We start from the raw sequence: 24,608 nt of genomic DNA, 5'->3' as shown, positions 1-24,608 counted from the left end.
ACTTTGCTGAAAAGTGCACAGAAAAGTGCTTAGCTGAAATTCTGGGCAGGAGGATGAACTAAATACTTTTGGTACCAAGGCAGAAATCACTGCTTTCTCCTTGTAATTAGTAGGTTTGTCCCTTTCCTCTACTCTTATCATGAACCAATGAAAATCATTGCATTTGGGCTAATGTATCCCTTAAGAGCTTGAAATTCTGCTCTTTCATTTTCAGTACACTGAAAATGTACTTGGTCGAGAGACAAGGCCCATTTTATACCCCAGAGATTGCTTATTTTTTAGAGCAGGGGAAGAATCCAATAACAAATGGGAACAATATCCTCTCTTTGGTCAACCAGTGTTTTTTCTTGGCTTACCTTAGAGAAATTTGGATGTGGTTTGGCCAGTGTTCTGTGTAGATAAAGTGATTTTAATGAAAATAAGAAAAAACCCTCATGCCTGTATTTTCCAGTTTAGTTTCTAAATGCTGGATGATGTTGTACTTACTGAAAAAAAAATCAAAAAGTTTCATCAGCTTGAAAGTAGTTGCCTAATTTCTTATACAGAGATAATTCATTAAAAGGAAATTACAGTCAGACACTGGTTGTTCTCCTCTCTTCCTTCTCTTTTTTATTCTTTACAATTGCTTAGCAGATCCAAGTTTTAGTTCCTCAAAATTCAGTTTTTGTTTGTTCTCTTTTTCTTAATGTGCAAGACACCACCAGTCTTGCAGAATGAATTTTCCCGCCAAAACTGCCTTCTCTCACGGTGGTTTGTGTGGCTGTTTCTGTACTTGTGTAGGAATAACCAAATAGGGCCCCATTCCTACAGCCTGGCTCTCCAGGCATCCCAGGTATAAAAATACCACCATTTTGTTTAGGTGGTGTTCAAAATTAAACAGGGATAAGTTTCCACAGAAAATGGGAAAAAATCCAAGGCCTCTCTTTTTGGATTGTGGCTGTTTGAGAGAGCACTTATAAAAGCCTGCTGTCACGAAATAGTCTATTATTTTTAGTGAACTTCTGTTCTCAAAATGGGGAATTTCCATTAGGAACCACAGAATGGGGGTTTCACAATGATACATGTCTGAGCGCTCTGCTTTGTATGGTATGGGTATCATCCTGGTCCCTGTTCCTTGGAAGAGAAGAGGGTATGGAAACAGCACATGCCCACTGGTGGGATTTTATCTCCTTTTCCCCAGCTTCCACACCATCTCAGTGGGAGCAGGCTGGAGCTGGCCTTGGTGGCTGTGGGAATCCTTGTGCTGGGGAGTTACCACTAGGGATTCTGGTGAGGAAGTGGAGCCAAAGACCAAATCCTCAAAGGTGCTTAGGGACCTATTGCCTTTTTAATCACCCACTCACCCTGAATTAAAACAGGAGCTGAGAATCTAACTGCCTTGGCAAATTTTGGATGAGGTTAGTGTCAGGGAGAGGTCAGGCAGACTCCAGCAGCCTGAGGTATTATTCCTTGCAGTTTGCTCTTCTTCATGACTACTGTGCACTAAGCATGGCTGAGATAAAACTAACCTGCATTTAGGCAGTGCTTTCCATTTGATCCTTTTGATTTTCAGTACCAGTGAAAGGTACAGGGAGTCTACCTGATACAGCCCCCAAATCACCTCTATAGAAAATAGATATAAAAAAAACCCATATAACCATGACCTAGACTGCACCAGATAATATAGAAGATGGATTTAATATCAGGGTGCTTGCCTGGAATTCTAGGTCTAGGGACACAGATAGAAAAGGGATGTGGCTCAGCATCTAGGTTTTGATTTGAGTTGTCACAGAAATATGGCACAAAAACATCGCAAAGCTGGGATTCAGAGATGAATGGCTGTAAATAATGCTTTCAGTCAATGACTAGTCTCTAAAAAAATGAGTATGATTCAAAGATCTAGTTCCAGACAAAATCTTATGAATGGAGAGATTTCATTGTCCCTAGAGTAGATGTTCTGAATGAACTCTGCCTTGGACTAACTTATGGGGCCACAGTGAGAGGTTCTCTTAGTACAATATCCTTTACTGTAAGTGGGCACTGAATCACTGCTATCCTCTGGCACATCCTCACCATCATACCATATGTATAAGCCTTTAACAGGACTTTGGCATGCTAATAATCTTGTGCACAGGCAGGAACCATTCCTTCTTCACAAGCCTTGCATTAAAAAAAGGATACACATGACCCCAGAAAAATGAGGAAGGTATAATTTTCTTTCATGAACAGTGTTACACTGCAAAGTGTAAAATACAAATCCCATTAAGATCTTGCAGGAATTCAGGAGGTGTTGGGATCTTCCCGTATAATACAAAATAATAACAGAAGGGCAGAGAAAACCAAGAAGCCATCCTAGTGTATCATCTGACTACGGATAGTGGCATTGCACACATCATGGCTGATTTGTCCTACAGACTCCCCAGCTGTCACTGAGCCTCACCCCATTAATGCTGGCTAACCTGAATCCTGCTTACCAGCTATCCTATGGGAGAGTGCATGTATGCTCACACTTCTCTCAACACCTCCTAGAATGGTTACACTTCAGTTGAAGAGCAGCTAGTAGCAAACCTTTGTGGTCCCTGCTGACTGCAGCTCTCTGTAGAAGAGGCCTGAAGACAGAGTGATGCAAATATCTTTGCATTATTTTCTTCAAGCCCACTAAGCTAATGGGGAGGTAGAAAGTACCAAATGTTGTCAAAGACAATTAGGAAATAACGCCACCATTTTCCTTCCACCCATACTGCTCACAGTACTCAACAGTAGTACCTTGCTCTTAAACTCCTCTTCCCAGCAGAAGCTCTCACTCTGCTCTTTTGTGCCCTGAAGTGCATCTCATTTACCTGCCTAGGTTCCCTTCAGCAACATGAGTCCATACCATTCTCATGCCTCCTTTATGACAAAAGAAGCCTGGGATTCCCATGTCTCATTTCTCCTGATGGTTTTGTAATAGTTGCCTTAGCCTGCCATTCCATTGGAGATGCCCTAAGCTGGGTCCAGATCTCAGCTTTGCCCAGGACACAGCGTGCAAAACACTCTCGGGACAGGAGCTGGGTTTATGCCTCCAGACCAAGCAGAAAGCAGGCAAAAAAAGGAGTGAGAGCAGAGGCAGATTGGCAGATGGGACTGCACATGTCAGCAAGGGCCTCCTGTGAAGGCTACATAATAGCAGGTGCCAGTGAGAGGATGTTCCAGCCCACTGTGCACTCAAAAAGTAATCACTGGTGACATTTCTTCACATCATCCTCCTCCTCAGAGAGGATCTGAGAGGTTTGTGTGTGGGAGGCTGATAAAATTACAAGTGGGGTCTGCTTCCATGCAATGAACTAACAAGGAAGCAGGAACAAACAGTCCCTTTAATATGACCAGTTGTAGTAACTTTTAGACTTGCAACAATCTACAAGAGAGTACAGATAGGTAAGAGTTTGCCCAGGTTCATTCACCTTGCTGAGACTGGGTTTTTTGTCCATTTCTCTCATTAAGGCTGCTCCTAAGAGCAAAAGTTTAAGCATTCAGAATGATACAAAGTGAGGGCCAGAGAAAGCCTTCCACCAGGGCCATGGCAGCTGATCTCTGAGTAACTGTCTCAAAGGCACATCAGAGGGATTTTCTCTGCAAACCTGGTTCACGGGACAGACAGCATCATAAGATCTGTGTGAGCTGGTCGGTCTCTTGCCTCAACACCCAGTGCCTTGTTGTGCAAGCATGAAAGTTTTCTACAACTCAGATGCAAGCATGAAAGGTTTCTACAACTCAGATACACTCAACTTCTTTTTACTGAGCTTTTGCTTTTACTTTGTAGCCAGTCAAGCCTGACTTGTGTTTTTCTCTTGAAAAGCAACTGTGTGCATTTTGTTGTTTGAGAAATTTGCTGAACTGATCATTCCCACGACCAGAATTCTCTGTTTTCTGAGACATGCTGGTCATCATTGCCTCACTCGGTCTTCCCCCAGTGCTGAGATGACCATTGCTTCTATCAGCCTCAGCAGCTGACTGACTTAGGTTTGTGATTACAAACCACAATACATTTGAAAAAGTGTGAGAAAGGTTTCAGATTACTTGGTAACACAGAGAAGAATGGTTGTCACAATCATGCCTCACTCACTAGCCTTCGGTCAGCCCAAAACAAGGCAAAAATTCTCTTGGACGCCTGGGAAACAGTTATTTGTCAATACCACCTTGGGTGACTTCAAGCTTTTTTTTTTTTTTTTTCACATTTTTCTCTTGGGGGATTTCAACCTTTTCACAGATGACTTCCTTTGTAGACCTTCAGAAACTCAAAAACACACACACACACACGCATACACACATACACACTAACACCTGTATCCATCAGCATAAATACAAATAACTCTTCTGTGACATAACACTTATCTAGATTGTACATAAAATATGCTGAACATCATTTATCAGTCCAAGTCACTGGGCCATGTTCCTGAGGTGCCTCAGTGTCCCATCAGATGAGAGCCTCATTTGATTGCAATGTTAGAACAGCAGCACCTCTGCCATCCTCCCCACTTCCAGGACAAAAGACAGAGGGAGAATATGGGTTTTGCAAGGCAAGGTGAGAAAGACATGACCTGAGGTAGCTTCATTCTTCTCCAGATCTCCCCAGATCCTGGCTGGTCCCCAGGACCACTGCCAGCCAGCTCACAGACCTCTCCATGATTCTGCTTTCTTTGCAGTATGAGGCATCATCAGAGGCAGAGCAAAAGTGATCAAACAAACAAATCTTCTTTTCAGAGTAGGAAACTTAATCTTTTGCAAATATTTTCTAACCTAGAAGATGTTGAAGCCAGGTCCCGAATGTCTGGGGCAAGGAGGAAGGTCAGGGAGCTCTAACTGGTTCTCAAGGCACCAGCTGCCATCAGCCTGTGTACTCTGTGCTGGGAAGTGCAGACAGTGCTCCCAGCCTTAGGAAGGTTTTCCATGGCTATCAGACAACACTGGATGCACAGCAACTGCAACAGACAACATCCTGGCCACTACTCTGAGCTGATGGTGTTCTAAATTATCCCAAACTGACCAAGAAAACCTACATTTTGAGGTGGCTGGCCAGAGTCTCTCTGAGTATTACCTTTATTTCCTGATAAAAACGTACTGTGTAAGGCAAAAACTAACAGGATCAATCCCAACAAATCAATCCCAGACATCCATATACACAGGTAGGCAGGGTTTGTGTGCTTACATGATTCTGTCATTTGTACTGGGAGGAAAAAAATAAGGACATCCTGGGCAGATTGGCAGACTACATTTACAATTCACATCAATACTAGTTCTGAGCATCCAGTGTCTGTTTAAGGGGACTACCCTGCCCTTTCTCCATGCTGACTGTGTTGAGGTGTCTGCAGAGCAAATCCCAGGCAATGCCTAATCTGAAGCTTCTTCATGGCAGTCTGATCCTCGGGGCTGTGGTTTTCTGAACAGACAAACACAGTCTCCTTACATTGTCTCTAAAATATACTCAAGGATGGGGAAGCCCAAAAAGTCTGAGTTACAGAAGCATTCATTAAGAATGGCATATCCTGTGAATGAGACTAGCATTTGTATTAACTCTGGAGGCTTTAGTAGCATCCTTCTACTTCCTGATTTTAAAAACAACTTGGGGAACTTCCTTTCTTGGGTTATTTTGGAACTTCTGCTTGTAGTTGTGATTGAAACCAAGACCTGTGAAGATGTGTGGTGGTGGTAAGCCCCTACTGATGACCACAGCAAACCTCCACACCCCAATATTCAGCGGCTCATAGAAGCCTTGAACACAGTTGAGTTTTCAGCTTGGGCCATTCTGTTGGAGAAAACTAGTGTACATAAAAACATAAGAATGTAGGAAATAAGCAGGCTGGATTATTCTCCTGAATTATTCACCTAATTCAGATTTCTCTCTCTAATGGCAAATGAAGCTACTTGTTACAGAAATAGTTGCAGACCTTTATAAGAATGTTTTTCTTCCAAGCCTCTAGTTTATTACTTTTATATACTCTTGAGAAAAGCATACAGGAGTAGGCTGATTTAGTTTCTTATTTAATTAAAGACTGTTTTCCTATAAAGAGTTGGAATAATAGTACACTGGTAACAATTCCAGTTTTACCAGTGCATCACCTTCTGTCCCTATGAGCAGAAGAGCAGAAAGTTCAAAGGAAAGATTGCTGGTAGGGAGTCAGAGCATTCTTCTGGGCACCTTCTACCCTCCAAAGTAGAATCACTCTACAAACTTTTGTGTAATCCATGCAAGCTGTCCCACATATGCTGCCCTTTTGCATTATGCCTTGGCAGTGGGACTGTGAGCTTGCTGCCCTTGAAGGGAGAAGAGCCTTTTTGTGCCAGAGCCTCTACTTTTCTCAGCACTCTGTTCTCTCTGCCATACCCAGAAAGATCCTTACCTTGGTTGTTCTCTGTAAAGCAGCATACAGTCATGTTAAAGAACGAGGACATTCACTAAGTGAATTAATGTGTTCTTTTAATGCATTAGTCTTTTCATGCAACAAAAGCAAGATGAAAAATGCTTGAATGGGCCTACACTCAACATTCTTTGTTTAATTACCCTATTTCTCCCTCAAAGGCACCTTTAAATGATACTTTTTTGTGCTGTCTGCTAACAAAGGTAGACAAAAACATTTCCATTAAAGGCACAGCCTTTCTTCTTTGAGTGACAGCTGTGTTGCCATTCACTTCCACCTGAGAATTCCCTCAGCCACCTGAGAAGCAGCCAATAAAAATAAAGACTTAAAGATTTTCAATTTCCAGTAGACCTATCAGGAAAAAAACTTAATGGGAAAAAAACTCCCATCACCAAACAACCCCAAAGAACTAGGAAAGACTGCTGCTCTTTCTTGTGTTTCTCAGGGAAAAACAAAACAAAACAAACAAACAAACAAACAAAAAACCAAAACACAGACCTATACCATGGTATCACAAAAGTGGCATTGCAAATTGATTTTAGGAATTTTGCCTTTGGGTGCCTTCTAGGGAAATGTCTCATAGGAAGGGCATCTGATACAGTAATACAATAACTGAACAATAACTGAAACTTTTTAATTACTCTAAACAATGGAAATGAAAAACTACATCTGAGCTGGTTTTAAGAAGAAATTAATAAGAATGCATTTATGCATTTATGTCTTTCTGTTCTTTTTCAGTCATCTCTCTCTGATAAGTCACTTCTCAGCAGACATGAAGAGCATTGATGGGAAGCAGAAGATGCTCTTTGACCATTAGTATGACAAATACTGCAATTGAGGCTGAATCAGTAGGTGCAGCCTTTGCTATTTCCCACCCCTTCAGACTGATAAATTAATTCATCCTCTGACTAATTTAAGAAGTGTGGGCTTTACAAAGAAGTACTAACTTGTAGAATGTAGGAGGAGAGTAAAAAGTCAGTGAATGCAGTGGTCTGACTGACCTGTGGGCGGGCTGGATGTTTTGCCTGTGAGAAGAGAAAGGCTGTTCAGGGGTCTTTGCAGTTTAAGACTGTAGCAGCAAGTCTTTCAGAAAAGCTGGTATATTTTCTTCCCTAAGAATTTGGAGCTTAGGCTTAAAATTTTAGTCAAGGAAAGAATCTTTCTAAGAATCAAATCAAATTCTTTGTGTGCTGTAAAATGATCAAAGTCCTTTTCTCCAATACTGACAGGAAAAGGAAAATTAGTCTGATTTGTAGTGGTGGTTTTCTAAATATGCAGCACAGTTACCTGGGCAGGAGGATGCCATCATTTTTACTGCATGTATGAGCTACACAGAGTTTAGATGTATGCCTGCAGAACAGTTAGAGGAAAAAACAAAATAACCCCAAAACCCAACCAAAAAACAAACAGCAGGTGCCAGGAACATCATACTTCATAACACATTCTGTGCCTGCTAGGGTACAGAAAGCCTTTCCTTCTGTTACTACAATGGAGCTGTCCTGGTCCACTGGGCAAAAGCTTTGCTAAGGGTCACTAGTCAGATTGATTTACACACTAGATTGCAATGTATCCAGCTGGCACCTGTTTATAGTGGCAGCATTTTCTGAATAATGGTCTACCATGTCCTAGATTCCTGATGCATTTTTTTTGAGAGGACAAAAATCTTTAAAACCATTGTTCCCCTCAGGGTGCCTGGTCTCCTCCATTTTCCTCTTTCCTGTGAAGCTTACAAAAAAACCCAAGAGCTGGGATCCTGAAATTAGCATTTTACCCAGCAAATGGGCTAGAGAAACATTTATGATATGTAAAGCAGATGATATGCATTTAAATGTTGAACTTAATCTTTTTTGTGCTGTGAACTTCCCTGGAGTTATGCTAGCAGCCCCTCTCACACTAAGACTGTCCAGGGAAATTCCCTTTCTGCCTTTAGTGTCTTCCTGAATGATTATATTTCAAAGTTTCTTCAAATTAGAGAGATTATGTCTCTCTCATTTCCATTTGTTTCAAAGGATCTGCTCATCAGATAGCATCTGAACCAGAGACTGTATTACCAGGGTCTAAGTGGAGAAATTGAACCAGAAAAGTAGTGCTGGAGAAGGAAAGCTGCCCATGGCTGAACTCCAGTGGGGAAGAGCAGTGGATATCAATGATTTCCCCAAGGTGAGCACAGATGTAATGCAAGTTGCGCTTCTGAAACCTTGAGCCCTTCATGTATATCTAGAAACATCAAATGGCTGATTTGAAACTCATTGATGAATGTTTAAGTGCTAGATTCATTGAAAGGTTGCCAAGCACTGGAACAGGCTGCCCAGGGAGGTGGTGCAGTCCCCATCTCTGGAGGTAATTAAAAGATGTGTAGATGGGGCACTTGGGGCCATGGTTTTGTGGTGGGCTTGGCAGTATCAGGTCAAGGGTTGGACTCAATGATCTTGGAGGTATTTTCCAACCTCGGTGATTCTGTGATTCTACAAAGAGTCAATTGACTGCTTTGTTAGGGAAGAGTTTCTGCGTCAGTATGTTATGTATATAGAGAAAGGCTGAGTTTGTGGTCCGAGGGTGGGCATGCTTGATTGACTCTGCTGTTGTTGATCTCACCATCAGCATGGTTATTATTGACCTTGCTTATTACAGCACAGGGCCTGGGCTCAGCCAAATGAGAGCACCCCAGGTGACACAGGGACCAGGTTTCTGCCTGGAACAACAGGTACCTGAGGTCTGTGCAAGGAGAAGGTTCCAGCTTTTCATGTGAGGAACCTGTTACCAGTTTCCTGGGAAATGTTTTTATAACCTAAGCATAACAGCCTGGAGAGTTGTGTCCTAAGCAGGCTCTCTGAAGTTAGGATGTGGGCAGATCCCCTGGGGGCAGTGACATGCCCATTAGCAGGTCCAGGTTGATGAGCCAGGTGCTGAGGACAAAGCTGCAGCCACTTGACTGTGCTGCTCCCCCAGCCACCTATCCATATGTGAGCCTCCAGCAGGGCCAAAGCGGGACATTTGCTGAGGAAAAACAGGTGAGGTTTGTCTCTTCACGAAATGAAGGGAAGATTGAAACTGTTCTAAAAATTACTTCTGCATTATGAAAAGTTTAACTGAACATAAAATTCTTTCACTGAAAAAAATAGCATTTCTTCAGCTGAACGCCAGCTATTCAAAATGTGAGACAACTTCTTACACTTCTTCCAATTTCAGGACCAAAGTTCCCAGCAGCCTGCCAAAAATAAGATTTTGAGCAGCTGTTCTTAAGAAATCAAGCTCCTTTCAAGTTTCTTTTTCAAGCCAGCTCCAAAAATACTTGTTTGATTGTCTTGGTGTGGGTCAGAAGCAGAATTGCAGATTCACCCAGCTCACCGGTGGTTGGCTCAGCATGGCTCCAAGCAGAGACTGACTTTCACTTTCAGTTTGGCTTTGAGCTCACTCGTGCAGAAGTTAAACTTTGAGAAATCCCCAAACACAAAGCCTAGCCACAGTACTACAATTAGTCAAGTGTAGGATTTTCCCATTGTCTGTTTATAACCAACTACAAGGTGTCTTGGGGTTTTTTGTTATTTCCCAAGAAACACTTTAAATGGGGGGTTTCAGGGATTATTTTTAGATATATGAAAAAAAGAAAATATGAGATGTAAGAAAATCTATTTTACTTTATATTTATGAGACATCATCAGTAGGGTTACTGCTATTAGCAAAGGCGAGATGGCTTTTCATTGCTGGGTTTCTGGGAAGCTGTGATACAAGGTTGCCATGGGTCAAAACTTAGAACTGTGGAAACCCTGGCTGGCTGGCTGGCTGTTGATAAATATTGCTGCTTGCCCGAGAAAGTGAGGAATTGTCTCTCTAGATGCATATTGTATGGGTTTGTGCCTTTAGATGCTTATTCTTTTGCCATCCTCCAAGGAGGTCTTGATCTTTGCAATGAAGCTCTGGAAGTGACACATCAGAGTCATGTTCTGAGCTGGAAGAAGGGCCAAGAGTGAGATCTGGCCTGGGCCTTACAGAACTGTGTGAACAACACTTTGAAGAGGTTGGTGAAAATTATGCTTAGGTGAGACTGCAGGATGAGGAAATGTCTATCAGAAGAAACACATTCTTTTTTTTTCCTTAGGAAAACAGGTAACATGAACACATACGTTCATCCACAAGGCCGGGAAACAGTCCATTAAATCATCTAGTCTGGCTGCATATCCACACTGGAATTTCATCTGGTTAGTCTTGGAGTGAACCCAGCCAGCAATGTGTGATTTACTGTGATTCAATCTTTCACAATGGCTTATTGGCAGCACGGTTATTTTCAGATTTTATTTTTCCCAGTTTGCACATCTACCTCTTCTCCTAATACCAATTTCACCTACTTCCAAGAGCCCCATCTTGCAGTTGTTTCCCCTACAATAAGACACCCACACATAACCCAAGTCACCTTCTGATCTTCCTTTTACTATTTTACCCAGGCTAGTATCCTTCAGATTCATTCTGCAGGGCTTTCTCAACCTTTCCCACAGTTTTTAAGAGATCCTTCTACAGTTTCATCAAGTTTTCAAATCCTTTAAAAAACTTAGACACTAATGCGTCAGACATCCTTCAGTCCCACTATTTCAAACACTTTTCTAATTTAAAATTAATCTCCTTACTTCTGCTAATTGCTTTGTGTATACCCAAAGGTCACATCAAGCTTTGAGTAAATAAAAGCTTCATTACAAATGGTTGTCTGGGTAATAAATACGTGAAAGATGCTTTAAAACAAGTTACCTGTTCCAGTTTCCATCATCCACCTTAATTAAAGCATGATATGGACCATGGACACCCAGAGGATAAAAGAGCTCTGCTATTCCTTAGGAGACCTGAGGTCAGGTGCCATGGGCCATGCAGACACTGATGGACAGGTCTGAAGAAAGAATGCTGTGGACTTTGGCAGCAGGAGCAGTGGAGACATCTTTCCCATGACTCTGGGGATGCCAGGACCCCCAGAAAGTTTACACCAGCAGTCTCAAGGAAACCCAAATTCATACCCTAGTAGAATAATGTTGATAAAACTCCTGTATACAGATACAGAGTGTAGAAATTGACTCACAGAGTAGACGAGTCCTTTTGACCAAAAGCATTTTTAAGGGCTTGCACACAATGGGTGCACAGTGAGGACAGGATTAAGGCACCCTCCTGGCTGAGTTCTGTGGGATCAGACAGTACAAGAGGCTTAGAAATACAATAGTTGACTATATATATATATATATTCTGTTCATGCTGTTTACTAGGAAATTATACTGTTTGCTAGGAAATAGATGCCAAGAGTTTGGCTAAAATCCCTCCTCCTAGCCAGAGGTGGGCAACTCAGACTCCATTTTGCCATTAAAGTAAGTGGGATGTTGCTTTTATGGCTGTGACAAATTTAAAATTAAATAGTTCACCCACTGATGTATGAGTGTTGCATGGGAAGCACCAAGTCATACTTTATCCTCCCCTGGGAGCTTCTCAAGTCCTGTGCAGTTCACTGGATGCTTGAAATCTAAGCAACTGTTATTTCTTTTGTGTGCCAAAACCAGCAGCATTTCCTCAGGCAACACCTATATGGGATTAATTAATTTCCATGCTTGTGTCTCTTCTTATTAATCTACCAATATATGTGGAGCAGTGGAACTCCTGTGACTGCACCTCAGCCCTGGTTCCTTCAGTGCCTGGGTTTTTTCTGATTGTAAGCTGGGGGCTTGCCACTTAGTTTTCCAGTAGGGGACAGTAGGAAGTGACTGCTGCCTGGGATGAGAGAGGAGAAGAGGATGGGGTTTGAGACTCTAACAGATCTGTGTTGCCACATAAAACCCAAACACCTGGTCCTGTCTTCAGTATACCAGGGCCCTTCATTGGCTTGGGTGGCCTACAGACACGTGCATTTGCAGGAGTGGAAGAAAGAACATTCACCTCTGCAAGCTGCAGGTCCCTCCATGGCTGCAAATCCTCAAGTGAACTGGGCTGAGACCAATCGAAGATATTGTGCCTTCCAGTCTGCCCTCTCTCATGCAGGGTTAAGAAGTGCAAATGTATTTTCTATCTCATTGACACCTGGTTCCCATACCAGGTAACATTCACACCTCCAGGGACCTCAAAGAGAGCAGAATCAGAGTGAGACACAATGTGAAGCACACCTCCAAGGCATAAGAAGGTTCTCCTTCAGCAGCCAGCTAGTTTCATCTGCCTGTTGCTTGCCTAGTTCCCTCTCCCTCTGCAGGGCAGGTGACATGGTGACATGTGGAATGAAAATCACAGATGATGCTCCACTAATCCCTTCTCTCGTGCAACAAGAGGACACCCACATACACACTGCTTCCTCCCCTGCCCTTGCTTCTGTGCCAACTGAGTGCTGGCAGGGAGCTCAGGGCTGCTGAGAACAGCAAAGGTTTTGCTGCTTTGGTTGACCTTTAACTATTAACCAATTTTGTGGAGACTGAAGGGAAAGGTGCTGTTTGTGGGAGGTGATATGTAGAAAGGAGAAAGAGTGGGAGTAGCAAGTGTCATCCAGTAAGAGCTGTCTGAGCATGTTTACACATTTTGACCTTGGCTGTCTTAAGGACAGAGCCCTTCTGGGTCCCTCACAGCCATGTGAGGCTACAGGCACCCATGCTTGGCTAAACCTGGGAGCTAAGTATTCCTGGCCTGGGTAGCAGGAGATTGCCTGGCAGTAGAGGCATTGCATAACTGTGTGATTGAACTTAAAAACCCTGCCAAATGTGAGACCACAGGCAGAGAGTGGGAGGAAACCCTCTGGTTCCACTCCTTCTGGTGACATCATGGCACAATTCAAAGTTGATCTCCAAACAAACTTGGAGACACCTCACCCTGGCTCTCCTAGCTTCAATAAACACCAAAGACTCCCTGTCAGGGAACTGCTTCAGGCATACCTGAGCAAGGGAAGGATGAGTGTCATGTGGCTCAACTCAGCCCTGGGGCTTCTTGCAGCATTGAGATGGTCCTGCAGCCCATTGTCTTTCCTGGTCTCAAAGGTGCCCATTGCCACTGTCATAAGTGGGCTGCACAAGGACGTGCCAAGTGCCTTTGCTTTGGGGTAACAACAGGACTCAGCTCTCATCTGCTTTTCATTCACCCATAATCTCAGTATTCCTCCCTGGGAGGATGCTGAGAAGGACAACAAAGTGAATTGTCTCTGGGCATGCAGGAAATCATGTGGGACTGGAAGTAATATGGAAAAGGAAAATTCCAAATTTTCCTAAGCCTGAAACATTTAGTCTGGCTTTTCTTTGGCTTTAGCTTGGAATCCCACCTAGGTCAGCTGGGGGCACTGAAGTGGGTCTATGCAGATTAGCAATGTTCTTTCATGGCTGGAAGTGGAGAAGGGAGCTAAAGAGACTAGGGCTGCACTGCTGGCACAGCTGGGCCCTGCCCACACCCTGGGCCCAGGGCAGAGGGTGGTTCTTCACAGTGTCCTCACCTGGTGCTGTGAGAGATGCTAAACACTGACCATGGCAACACTGGCACGAACCTGGTTCTGTGGTGACCTGGCATGGGGCAGTCCACATTTTTGCTGTCCAAGGCTATCACCCTGCCAAGCAAAGGAGACATTATCCAAGCTGCCTGCTGGGGCTGTCCAGCTTGTGCCAGTTTCCAGATGGTGTCAAGATGCTGCTGGCAAGGGCTGGCTGGCCTGGGCCGAGCTGTGCTGTGCTGGGAACCCCTGAGCAATTTCTGAGAAGGACAATCTTGTTTGAGTGATGGGGAAAGTCCTTGACAACAACATGTTTGCTAGCAGAGCAGGTGCCCTGCTCTGGAGACCTCTGGGGCTGCCTCATGCTGCAGAGGATGGGAGGGTTCTGGATGGAGGCTCTGGAGTGCCCATGGTCTGCATGTCCGGCACACTGCTGGCTGTGCTGCCCGGCCTGCAGCAGCAGCAGGGGGAGATGGCAGGCGTGAGTGTCAGCCTGGGGACGCCCACAGCGTGTTTCCTTTCCAGCAGCACACAGGATGTAGCTGTCATGGGTGTTCATTAGCGCACAGCGCGATGCTCCCGATTTCCATCAGTGCGTCTCTCGGTTTGAGGCTCCCTCTCAGACCCAGTTTTTAACAGGGTCACAGCACTGAAAACCCCCATCCCTCTGAGGTCTTCTCTAGGTGCAATTTTTTTAAATTGCAATGAAGAAGCCTGTATTCTACTAGCATCCCATGAGCACCACTGGCCATTCATGGAGTTTGTCCATAAGGGCTGCAGTGCTGATGGACTCAGCTAAGTCCTAGGCAACATTGCACATGCTGCTGCATGTTCCTTGTGGCATGTAGATGGGAATAGCTCTGTGTGTGAAGAAAGGTCATGAAAACCTCAGAGTTTCACTTAGAAGTAAAATTAAATTCTTAGCTGTTTAGAGATAAGCTGGTTATGACTGAGGCTTGGACACAAAATAAAAGTTTTACTGTTTTTAACAAGGTGTATTGGTGGAAGTACAGATTCTGCCCTGCATGGAGCAGCTGTTCAGGTCAGCATCTGCGAGGGCAGCAGCTGCTGCCCAGCCCTGGGTGTGGCTTGTCACTGGCCACCTCATGAGCACTCTGCTCCCACCAGTCTCCAGGTGAAACAGAGTGAGTGCTCCAAGTTCATCTCCAGTGGGAAGTCTCCAGCTTACTTCAAGCCCCATCGTGCAGCAGTGTAATACAGAAATAGCAGAACTGGTACCAGAGCACCCAGCAGCCTTTGCTGCTGTTTATAACCCCCAGACAGGGAATGGTGTTAATTTGGAACAGGGCTGTAACACCTGAAGACCCTGCAGTCTTTTTAAAGCTGCGTGGATGCTTTTATGGCCCACTGCACTGGGACACTTCTGGTCACATGGCTGTGTGGGCTCTGCAGGCCATCCTGCTGCAGGCTGATCCCTGGTGGGACACATTCCCAATTCACCCCACTGAACTCTTCTAGTCAGAGCCCACTGGCACTGCTCCTGGAGTCACAGATATGTTTGTGGCAACATCAGCCACTGTCAGGGCAATATTGTTTCAAAACATGTTGACTTCCCATGTTTCTGGAGTTTATTGAATGCATTTGGGTTGCAGCTTTCATGAAATTGTAATTTATCAAAAGCACAATGAAGAATCACAGGCCAAGTTTCTGAAGCTCAAATTTAAGTTAGGTCATAGGTAGAATAAAAGTTTAAAGATCTCTACCAACAAGGACATATATTTCCCCATGAGAAACTTCTTAGTTTGAGTGATATTTTCAGTGTTACTTTTTTTAACAAATGTAACTTTTCCAAAGAAAGCAGACATGTTCTATAATAATGTCAGCCAGCCTCTGAGTTTCTCATCAGTACAATTTCTATTAATTGTTTTGAGCCAACCCACACGAGAAGCTAGACACATTATTCTGTGTTTATAAATAGGTCTGTTTTCACAAAACTCTTTCTCAAGGAAATTGCTCTTAATAAATATGAAGTACTTTCACTTATTACTTGTATTATAAAAAGAGAAGGATCCTGCATAGATCAGAGCCCTGCTATGCTAAGGATTAATAATAAGACAAATCTTACCCTAAAGAAACCTCATCTTTTGAGTTTGCTCCAGGTCTCTGCAGTCCCTGATTGTCTTATGCCTAACTCCAAATTAATCATCCCCATCCCTCTGTTGAGTTCCTAACTTCTCCATTCCTCACAATATTGTTATCCTTATGAGGAAAGGCAGCATTATTAACCCTGTGTTACAGATGGGGACTTGTGGTGCAGAGGTGAAATGTCATGCTGAATGTTGTCTGAACCAGAGCAAGGGGTGCATGCCCACTCTTCTCCTAAAAGCAGCGCCCTGACTGCTATGCTTCCATTCAGCTGGTCCTCTGATAGTATTACATTTTTATTCGTTAATTTCCCATTGGTCAGTGTATGAAAGAAAACTCACAGTATGTTATCAGCTGGTTACACAAGGGAGCTAAAACATATAGCTACTATAAGTGCACAAAGGGTGAAAAATAAAGTTAGTAAAAGTGAATGAAAAGAAAAAGTGAAGGGCAGGAGCAGTATAGCTGCCAAGGAGTCGTGGGAGGGTATGGAAAGGAAACTGAAGCTTTAAGCTGACCCATAAAACTCCGTGGTGTTACCAGCAACCTCACTGAATTCACCTTCAGAGATTGTGTTTTGCAGTAACCTTCATTGACACCTGCCCACTATAGTTCTGTGGCCAGCCAGAAACCTTCCTACCTCCCTTAACCACAGCCTTCCACACCGGGGTCTCCGCTGTCAGCCCCCAGGCTCTGCATGACTCACCCCCTCTGCATCTCTGCAGACACTTGCCTGAGCTTTCTCAGCTTCTCATGGCAAGAATAAAAAGGCAAATAAATGGGGTTGCATGATGACAGGAATCAGGTCTTCAGTTTTGGGACAGGATCCAGAATCTCTCTAGGAGAGCTCAGCACATGCTGTGCCTCCCTGCTTAGACCTGGCTACCTGGGCAGGAAAAGGAACATGGGTAACACAGAAAAGACCACACAGAGCCCAAGCTCTTCCACTATTTGTTCTTTCAGTGAGAAGAACCCCCCATAATGATGTTTTCCTCCACAAGGAAATGCAGTGTCACCTTCATTATCAGGTGGGAAATCAAGAGAGTCATTAGTTAAATGACTTTCCCAAATGTCACACTAAAGGCTGCAGATAAGACTTGCTTCACTTTTCTGAAAGACAGTGAAGTGTTGACTTCAATACACTGCTCCTCTCAGCTCCTGCAACTGCCTCTGCAGTCATGGCAAGGGTTAGTCTGTGTCCACTGATATCTCTAACATGACATCAGTGGAAATCTCAGTGAAAACCCTGTGGGGTAGGAATCCTGCTCCCATGAATATTTGAAGAGGATGCACGTTAATTAACGTCTTCCCTGTCAGGAGTGGGCAATGAAGTTAGCACCAGATGAGCAATATGCAAACTCAGCCTCAGAGGTACACAAGATGTCTGGTACAAATTAAACATCAATTCTCAGAAAATATCCTCTAGATATCCCAAGGAATAAGTTTCATTAGGGTCTCGGTTTGTAATGGAGGCTGTTTCCTTTAAAGTAAAAGATTTGCCTTATATACTGCCTGAAGTTAGTTATTGGTAGTTTTCCAACATAAATCCAAAGGGTTTCTGATTGGCTTGTTGATTAATAACCAGAAAGTAAGAACAGGATTATGCTTATGTTACCTTTATCTAATGCTACTGATAATTTCTCAATGGGTTCAGAAACCAGACACTTCAGTGACTTTTATCTCATGAGCCAACTCGTCGTGCAATGTCTGGGTCTGCACTGGCTGATTAGAATATAGCCTGCATGCTATTGCAGTAAGGAATTGGTTTGAGGGCTGGATGATACCAGTTTCTAAACCATTGAACCTGCAGGAATAACAAATTAATCAATTTTCTGGAAATTACTAATGGTTCACTCCAACAATCACCTGCATTAGCCCAATCTAGTTGTGAAATTCTGAAAGGGAAAGAAAAAAATCACATTTAGACTGAGAACAGTCAGGAGTAGACGGTTCACAGTTTGGCAACCAGCTCACAAAGGCTATTGCTGCCGTGTGAAATTCATCCTCACTGTGTTGTGGCTATGCAGGACAGTGTTCCAGTAAGTGCTCCATGGCATATGCATAGCTCACTGCCTGCACAGAAAAAAATCAGGGAATATTTCATCTGTGACTGCTCTCCATCCTGAAAGGTGACAGTTTCATGAAGGTGGGTTACTTGTAACAACTCCACCTTTCTGCTGTGAAGTGTAATAGAGGCTTTCTTTTCTTTTTATGCTTCTCTAGGTGCAGGGGCTTTAGACCACATCTGCAGACAGCAAGTCTGGGGGTTTGCCCAAGATGGCAGCATTTTTTGAGACACAATTGACACTTTTTGTTTCAAGGCTGATTAGATTGTGCTGATCACACACACTCAAAAAATCACTTTCCACAGGGCTTTGTGGGCCTTTTCCATTGCTTCACATCACAGTGAAGCCACCAGTGGCTTGGTCACGAGGCTGTGAGGTCTCAGGGAGGGACTGTGTGTGCAGCACAAAGGAAGCTGGGTCTGACCTGACTTTCACAACTTTCTTCTGCACCTAAGAGGTTTTGTGTATTCATTGACTCCAATGCATTCAGTAGAAATGATACTTCATTTTGTAAGATGAGCTGATTCAAGGTCTTGATGGCCATAAGTGCTGTGAGGCAGATGCTGATGAATAAACTGGGGCTCTGTCCAGGCTACTGAGATTAGCACAGCTCGAGGGATAGGCTAAGCAGGCAGTCACCCACAGGAGCAAAGAGTGTGAAAAGCATCACAGCTCTCCTGCCCACACTGTCTGGAGAATAACGTGGAGGCGAGGCTCAGGACAGAGGGAGGTGGCAGCTACTGCTGAACCACCTCTTGGAGCAGCAAAATTAGGGGCTGGCACGAGCTGCAAATTAGCTGATGGCACCAGCAGCAATGTGGATTAGAGCACTGAGAATGCTCTGCAGGAGCGCTTGGTAAATGCTGCCTCCTGCAGAAATGAGAGGGAGGGCCCATGCTAAGCATGAAGTGGGGATGAGGCACTGGGACAACTTTCCTCCCCAGCACACTCTGTTTTCATAGACAGATGTCCAAAAACCAAAGCCAGGAGGAGAAGGATGGAGGAACTCAGGGCTGGACAAGAGGCACGACTGCTCCTTCAGCTGATCACCCTTATCACCAGCTAACACAGGGATGCTGCTGTCTCCTTCCTTCAGTGGCACTAACAGTCCCTTTTTCCTGCAGTTGTCTGGAGTTTGTAGCTGTTGTGGGGAGGAGGGTAGGGTGGGGTGTGTGATAGTATTTTTCACTTGTAACACCTAGCAAATTATGGCATCAACAAAAAACAGAGCAGTGGGCCCTAGGCACTCCTTCAGTATTTGAGTTCTTCCTATCCTCCTGCGCTGTAGGATGATTCTGGGCTCTAAGATGGAGCCATATGGGAAGCCAGGAGGTGTCACACAGAGCCACTTCACAGACTTCAATCAGGAATGTTTCCAGCAAAAGGAAAATGTGTTAAACTCAGCCGTTCTCACAGTCTGACAGCTCCTGATGTTCATGTCAAGAAATGAATGCAAAAAAAAGTGCTCTCTCTGAACAGAGACATAACAGCCAAATAATTAATAAGAGCTCACACAGCACATCTTGTCCCTTCCCCATGCAAGGAATGCTCAAGGCCTTGAATTTTTGAAAAATGAAAACTCAAGATATTGGCTCCCTTTCTGCCTTTCCCTGGGAAGATTTTTTTGTAACACATAATGAGCCCACTTGCAACACCACCATGCCCAGTTAGCAGAGCTGTTTGACTAACTGCACTGGGTTTATTTGAGGGGAAATCAGGGCACTGAGGTAAAATAGCTGCAGTTCAAATAACAGTGTTCTGCTCATTGGAAATAGTTCAATCAAGGAAGGAGGCACTGCCACTAACATCACCCATTGGTTTGTGTAGGTAAGTTGTGACCTGTAGTGAAATGAGGCAATAAATGCTATCACAACCAACTCTTCTGCCTGTTTTGAAGGCTTTGCTATCCAAAAGAAAGAAAAACAGGCGGAAAACAGAGAATCAGAATGCACCAATGAGAAACTGCCAATGGGGGCTTCTCAACAGCACTAGCAGAAACTAGTGACAGTAATATGAACGAGGAGCCAGCACTGGTAGCCCTTGGCATGGGGTGTGAGAGATGGAGGGAAGAGGCTTATCTCCTGCTGGGCTTGCACAGGCCTGGTGGGAGGGCGAGAAGAGCAGCTGGGTGCAATAGCAGGAAGTGCAGTTCCCACCACCTCTCCCATCCATCCCATCTACACCAGCATTCCCCACTGCTGGAGCCACAACTCTGCCAGCCCAGCCACCCCAGGCACCACAGGTACACTCCCACACCTGCAACTCTCCTGGGGTCCTCTAGTGCAGGACACTGACGGCAGAGCCCCATGACACAAGCATGGGCAAGCCAGGGTGCATCACCTTGCTCCTGGGCATCAACCCCCTGTGCAGTCACTCAATGTACCTACCTGGCTGAAGGCAGCCATGGCTTGCTCAACCCTTTGCTGAATAAGAGCGACGGCGCTGAACACCGACGGGAAGGAACAGTCTTGAGGGGCTGAAAACAAGAATAAGTTTGTCATCAGTTTCCATCCTACAGCAAAGCTCCCACAAAGGTGAGGGGTTTGAGTACTTATAGGAGTCATTGCTACAAATTGTCTATGGGAGGAGAATATGTGTTTGTGCTCTTAACTGCTGGACGTTGCCAAATTTCCCCTCAAGTGTGAAGGCTCCAAGCCCCACGGTGGTCAGCACAACAGCTGCTGTCACACAGGGCCAGCTCAGCTCGGGAGGTGCACAGCCACAGCACTGGGGACAAAGCCCTGGGGCCACCAGCTGAGGCACCCCAGCAGGTGTTACTTAGGGCAACCTCAGCACCAGTGTCTGCACAGAGGCTGCTCAACCTGAGCTCCTTTTACAGGGAGAGGGGAGACATGGACACTTGCAGGCACCAAACTTCCCTCCCCACTTTTGCAGCAGGCTTGGGAGAATAGGAGCCATGTCCTTTCCCAGAAGTGCCCACTTCTCTGTCCTGACTGTAAAAGGCCCTTGGACCAAAAGGGTGGGATAGAGACCTCCACACTCTGTAATGCAGGGTGAGAGGAGGCTGCGCTTGGTGAGCCCAGCATGCAGAGGCAACGAAGCTGGTTCCAATTAGAGGTGGGTAAGCTGCCTCCTCCAAATCCACAGGGAAGCTCCCAGCCTCCTGAAAATCTAAAATCCCTGCAATCTGTGCTTTGGGACAGCAGGTTCTGTGTGGCTGCCTGCCATCTGAACACAAGCATGAGTGCTAAGGAAAGAGGCTATTTTAGGAACAAGTGACACAACAGAGGAACATCAGAGGCAAGAAATGGCTCCTTGCTGCCAAGTGTTGACATGAGGCCAATAAAGGGCAGGTTACTGCCCTTTTGGGAGGATGCCTGTCTTATTAAAGTTGTAGTTACAGAATTTTTTTGAGATACTTGGAAAGCAGGGTGATATATTTACAGAGAACTTTCTGAACATTTGGCCTTATTAAATGAGTGGAAAGGGAATGATTAAAATCACCATCTGCTTTATATTGAACTTTGTTCCAATTTCATAAGAATTTAATCAGCTTTAACCTCTAACTCTCAATTTTTACTCCTTAAAGTATGTTAGCAGCACACCACCCCATGCAGTACACAAATGGCAAACAAGCCCTGCTGGGGGTGTCTGCAGATCTCCTCCACCACGATCTCACCAAGTCAGTGCAAACCAGCCCAGCACAAAGGGCAGGCCCTGCACCACATGGAGCAGAGCTGGAGGCATCGTGTGCTCCCTGAAGGTGTCTGAGACCCTGAGAAGGGTGACAGGGAGCCCAGCTGAGGCCACCCCATGGTGCCATGGCCCATGTAAGCCAAGCAAATGCAGTTTCCCAGAGGAGATGGGTGATGTTCCCTGTTATTATTAGCAGAAAAAAGTAAAGCAGCAGCAGCAGCAGGAGAAGTCACCTTGCTCTGGCTGCAGTGAAAAGTGCCAGCACTCATGGCCATGAAGCTGCAGCAGTACTGCACTGGGATACTAGAAAACGACTTCCTCCTGGCAACAGTGAAAGACAGGAGAGATTTGTATATTTACTCCTGGTTTACACCAGTTTGACACTGGTATATTTATCCCAGTGTGTGTATGTGGGACCTTGTGTGACAGGAGTAGGTGACACTGCTTCATGCCTGCAGGGGAGCTGGTTTCTGAAGGCAGTGCTTGTTCCCATGCCTGCACTATCATGACCCTTGTTGGTGTCTACCTTTGACAAATACCTAAATATATGCAATCTGAAGTCAAAGAAATGAACTTTGAAATTACTAATTACATATGTTATCAGAGCATCAAGTCTTTTCTAGGTATTGACTCATTATTACCAGAAGTTCTTCTGCAGGTGCTGCTCAACAAAAGGTCAGTACATGACAAAGCCTATGTTGCTGTCACAGCAGTCACTGCTGAGCTCATGGAATTAAATGTGTTTTGGAGAAAGGTTACCCTTCTAAGATCATCTTAAGATGTTGTAGCGTGTTGTCTTCCTGTTTGAGCCCACTGGGACTCTGGCTGGGGAAGTCCTCTAGCTCCAGTTGAAATACCAGTATGTATGGAAGGCATGGTCTATTCATCATTGGTTTTACTGTATCAGGATAAAACACCAGCCTAGTGATAAAGCAATGGAAATAGCTGCACCCTCCAGGGGAAGTGAGGATGAATCCTGACTCAGGCAGAGGCCCATTTTCTCCCCAGTTTATTCCCTTGTATTCTGAGCTCTGACCACACCAGCGTATAACACATCAATGCTGCCTGTCATCCTGCCTCCTTTTAAATCCACGAGGACTGCTCAGTGCAGATTCCCAAACAAGATGCCCTTGGGAGGGCAGACACTATTTCTTAATCTGGTGCAACATCTGAGAGGTTGGCCAGGACTCTTTTCTGAGCCCACCTAGAACCAGCCAAAAGGTACTGTCTGTGCAGAGCAGACAGGGAATGCTCAGGGAAATGCAACCCTGCTGGCACCCACCCAGAGTGGGCATGGGGGTTACAGCTGGTGGCAGCAGGATGCTCAGGGTGCCTGGATTGATGTGTCACAGGACAGCAAGGAAAGACCTCTGCACTGTGGGGAAAAATTGTTTTGTTTCTCTCCTCAGATCAGTGTAAAGCAAATTATTTCTGTTACTGCTATTCTTATGTTAACTCTATTCTAGAGTTACTACAATTTCATCTACCAAATGCATATAGACAAGATTAAATAAGCTGTGTATTTCAAGTGATGAATGTATACACATGCACACTTTGACATAAGTGAAAATATTGGATCTGATGTTCCTCCTCTCATTCCAAATACAAGGGACTTATTATTTGATTTATTGAACAAGGTAATGTCATGTCATGAAGAACAACTTTATTCCCCAGTGTTGCTGCTACTTTGGTGGAAAAAAACTACATGTGATTTTTACTTAACACTGCAGCAGGTGCAGAGAGGACAAAATAACTTTGCCCTGTGTTCCAAGACCTGGGAGAATTTGAACACAGTTATGTCAGTATTCACTATCAATTACATCATACTTTCTCTCTTCAGGGGGTTTCCTCCACTTAACAGAAATTTTTTTTTGTTAACAGAGGATATCACAGTTTCTGCCACAAGTTTAGCTCCAGCCCTTCTTACTCCTGTCTGTGACCTGTTCTCATTCTGAGACACACAGTAAATAATGCAAGGATGTCATCTGCAGATGGCAGAACTTCAGGAGCACTCACTGGGAGCCATTTGCTCCAGGAAATCACCTACATGCACCATGCAAGGGCTTCACCCCAGGCAAAGGCTTCACACCAGGCACCCACAAGGAGATCTGCCTGAAGACTCGACCATAACCAGAAAAACAGCAGGGAAAGTCTGAAAAGTATCCCAGTGCTCTGCCCATTGTAGTGGGATATAGATTACTGAGGGTGCACAACAACCCTTGCACTGAATTATTTCCTTTTTGCAACTGGCGCAGAAATCAAATCTCCTTTATTATCTCAAAGCACTCCACCAAAAACCCTGAAAATCCAGAGTTCAGTCATCCTTCTTCAGATGAGCTAACCATATCCTGCTGGTTTATAGGCACAAATGCATTGCTTGTCTTCACTCATTCAGAAAGCCTTTTAAAGTGTGTATACATGTCATCCGAAGAGATTTTTGGGTGGCCAGCTTCTTCAGCAAGTAACAGCCAGCACTAGCTGAAAACCAATGCCATTTCTAAAACCTTGGACTTCTGTTTCTTTATGACTTTTAGAAATGCCCTCACATCTACTAACATACTTTTACAGTCCTTAAGGAAAAACAAAAAGACTCTTTACCCTCTTCTACCACAATAGGTGAGAGTCTTTGTGAAAATCGTGCCCTTCTTCTCCTGAAAGAATCCATCAATTGCAGGAAGACTCAATGTGAACATCAGTTCACTTGAAGTGATCACTTCAAAGCCCACAAGACACCAAAAGCAGAAGAAGAGAGGACAGCCTGGAGGATTTCCAGGAGGTGTGGTGGCAGGTAAACCTGCCTTTCCTCAACCAAGTTTTCCCAGGGAACACAATGAAATTCCCAGGGACTCTCCCCAGTCATGGCATGTACAGGCACATGCAGAGGAGGCTGGGACAGGGGCAGTTGTGACCACCCCAGCAGATGAGGCTGCCAAAAAGGGGAGGAAAAGGGGCTCCTGAGGGCAATGAGTAGTTTAAATGACT

The sequence above is a fragment of the Melospiza melodia genome, chromosome 3, assembly GCF_035770615.1.
Source record: "Melospiza melodia melodia isolate bMelMel2 chromosome 3, bMelMel2.pri, whole genome shotgun sequence".
Lineage (NCBI taxonomy): Eukaryota > Metazoa > Chordata > Aves > Passeriformes > Passerellidae > Melospiza > Melospiza melodia.
Note: the sequence above shows the minus strand (reverse complement) of the source record.